This window comes from Ischnura elegans, chromosome 2, assembly GCF_921293095.1.
Source record: "Ischnura elegans chromosome 2, ioIscEleg1.1, whole genome shotgun sequence".
Classification (NCBI taxonomy): domain Eukaryota; kingdom Metazoa; phylum Arthropoda; class Insecta; order Odonata; family Coenagrionidae; genus Ischnura; species Ischnura elegans.
In genome coordinates, this window is record NC_060247.1 from 56,927,508 (window position 1) to 56,930,958 (window position 3,451).

The window sequence follows — 3,451 nt, forward strand, 5'->3', positions numbered from 1 at the left end:
ATTCACGGATAAGGATATTCATTGCATGCGAAAGAATTTCTGAGAATAGACTAGTATGCTATTTCTAGAAAAGAATCGGAGTCATTTCGAGTGTAAAAAAATAAATTATTCTCAGTATTAATCACGTGGTATTGGACATCCCTAACATATAGCCTAAAACGTTTCTTTTAACCCTGGAATGCCCTGTAATAAATCAAATCTGTTTAATGACCTACCGTTGTTTTTAATGGCTTCAGGTGGGATTGCCAATGAATAGCTTATGTTTGAGAACTTCTTAACTTCTCAACCAGCATTATTTATTTCCTTCTTTATGGACGAATGTGATTATGAATCTAAAATGGGAAACTATTTTCTCGTACTCGTTCTTGGTAATGAAATATTATTAATTACTGCTTTCATTAATCGCCGATCTTTCATTAAACGAGTGGTCTGCTGCAGAATATAAAATTTTCGAACCAATTATCCAGCCAACAATCTCTGGAGGTTTAATTTTAGCCTTTCGTTGAAGAAGAGTAATTTAAACGTAGAAGCAGAGTGGCGCAGTGGAAGCGTGCTGGGCCCATAACCCAGAGGTCCGTGGATCGAAACCACGCTCTGCTAGATTTTTTGCGACCTCGGTGGCGGTGAAGTAATATCATCCAGTGCTTTGCCAAACCAGAGGACACGGGCTCGAATAGGGTGGTTTCCTTTTATTTTTTTATTGCCTAAATCGAAAGATTATTACTCCTGGAGTACGTATTTCACGCTTTAAAATTTTTTAATGACGATATCTATTTTTCGCGATTAAATGAAAAGTGAAAAATTTCAAGCGCGCGAAAACGCGACGCGTAAGTATGAATGCCGGGAAATCTCTCCGTGTGGCGTATTTCTGGTTTCCGCTGCCGCCCTGTGAGGTGACCTTGAGGCGAGTTGAGCGCTGATACGACGCAGGCTGCTAGCGGGTAGCTGAGTACCCTGCTGGCTGGTAGCGCTTGGCTTAAATAAGGATTATTAATACCTTATCAAATGAAGAAAACTTTCCGACCTCAGCCAGTTTTAATAAGTGATTATTAAGACATGTTTCCCTGAGCTCGTCGCCTCATGCATGCATTGGTAACCTCAGACGATGTATAACTCCTATCTTCTCGTAAGGAAACTAGGTCCCTGTGACGTCACGTGGAGTGTCATCGCGTGGGCGCCAATATGGCCGTTTTCAAATGAGGATAAAAATGGACCATTGCCATTCGTCTAAACCGGTATTTCTAAAACGAAATAATTTGTATATTATGAATACAGTAATGGTGGGTAACGAATCGCAATCAATGACTTTCGTTTTATTTGATGAAGGAAACTATCCTATTCCGTCCGGTTGAGATCAATCATGCACCCTGAAATTAAATTAATTTTTATTGATTATTATTTTTACACTTTTCCAGTGTAAATACTCAATAAGGTACTACCTAGGTCATTGTCTAGCTGATAAATAAAAGCAGTAATTTCACTTTTACATGAGATATACAATAGTGCTATTAATATCATTGCTCACCTTCAATTTTGCTAAGTAAGTCAGAAATCGATTTACGATAATGTATTAAAAAAATTACGCACACACACACACGGTAGAATTGGCGTGCGGAGGCTAGGAAAATTATTTAAGTGTGAAAACAATTTTATCCCATTTTAATTCAATTAGTGGATAGAAAGGTTTTTTTTTTACAAATAATATGATTAGCCATTTTGTTATTTTACTATCTTCCATTACTTTGATTGAATCTGGTACCTTATTGAGATATTAAATTAATATTTATGCACTAAATGTTTTTCATAAAATGATCTATTATTGCAGTACACAATTAGCATTTTTAAGGTGGCTTGGGGTCATAATTAGGTGAGATATTTGACAATTTAAATAGGGTGAGTACAAATGGGGGTTATTTTTAACAAATGCATAGAAATGCTGGGAAGAGTTAGTATTCTATCTTTTATGAAATAATTTTTACACGAATAGAATATTTTCAGGTTATTCAAGACTTTCATTCCTCTTTTCTGGATCCTGAATAATCTCTCGTTTCTGAGTGTGAGCAAAATGATGAGGATAATGAGATATAATGGAAATTCATACATAACTTTAAAATTCTGTTTCGCAACTTCGAAATAAAGTCCCTGAAATTCAGTCATGATGAGGATATTGAATGTAAATTTTTCTTTTCTAAGCCGTATGCTTTATAAAAGAGCCTAATAGATTTCACTTAACAAAAAAATTTAAGCATCTTCTCATCGATGAAAACTATGCTTAACGTCAGTGAGTTGTTGGAGGGTGACGATGATCCTTATCACAAAAAATCGATACTTTAGATTTTTTCTACTGGATAGCGACAAATCAAGGACGGAAAAATTCTGTCGATAAAAATTTGTTTGTAAATTAGAGTCTTAACTGTAATAATTTTGCAACTGATGTGATTTCGATCATGATGCAATTTTATCATTAGGCAAGCAACTTCACTTTATTTTACACCCTCGGTTGGAGCATTCAATGGGTGAATTGGATTCATGGATTTAATTGAGTAAAAGTCAATCCAAGTCTCAATGAAATATTTCCTCAATGTATTTGTGGGAGCAGAGTGGCGCAGTGGAAGCGTGCTGGGCCCATAACCCAGAGGTCCGTGGATCGAAACCACGCTCTGCTAGATTTTTTTCCCAGCCTCAAAAAAACCTCCGTTTTCGCAATACTATCTGAGTAGAAGCCCTCATTGAAGTTGAAACCGAATGATCCTTATTCGTCGGATCAGCCGTTCCTTCTGAAGCAGGTTCTCTCTCAACCTACGCCCTCCGTTAATTTAATTGAAATGACGAATTCGCGCCGACTGCCGATGTGGAGGAAACGCGATTAGGTGGAGCCGTCGTCTCCATTCTCCACGTGCGCCTCCCTCGGGATGGAGTTAATTATTTTAAAATACGCTCCGCTTCGCACTTATCTTCCTTCCCTAAATCCCGTCAGTGCCAAAATACACTCCAGGACCCCGCCTCTTCCAGGAGACAAGCGTTTTTGTCTCCTTCCCGACAAAAACTTTGGTCCCACAAACTTTCATCGTGTTCTTTTTGTAAATGAAATATATTCGCATGCTTTTTAAACATTTCATTGGGAATATGTAATTACTACACAAAAAATGTCTGGGTACAGTTGTTGTGTTGGTCTCTTTAATGAATATAAGTGAAATTTTCTTTGTATTAACCCAGACCTAATAAAAAGTGTTTACGTATTATATGATGATTTTAGTTTAAGTGTGTTAACGTGCGATAGTTTCTATAAAAAAGTGAAAAATCTCGCCTACGGGCACAAGCTTCAGGTTGCCGGTTTTTTACCGAGCCGTGTTGTAGGTAATTTTTTTTGCTCTAGGTTTTGGGACCGAGCTTCAAATTAATGTATTAATATTATATTCTCAAAACTCATGAACGCTCGTCCGTACAAAGC

The 3,451-nt window shown here is 37.2% G+C and overlaps 2 non-coding genes across 2 annotated transcripts; both read left to right on the forward strand.

The window, feature by feature from the left end:
- Window positions 1-528: 528 nt before the first annotated feature.
- Window positions 529-600, forward strand: Trnam-cau. Its single transcript has one exon. It is a non-coding gene; the product is annotated as a tRNA-Met (tRNA).
- Window positions 601-2,594: 1,994 nt separating this feature from the next.
- Window positions 2,595-2,666, forward strand: Trnam-cau. Its single transcript has one exon. It is a non-coding gene; the product is annotated as a tRNA-Met (tRNA).
- The last annotated feature ends 785 nt before the right edge of the window (window positions 2,667-3,451 follow it).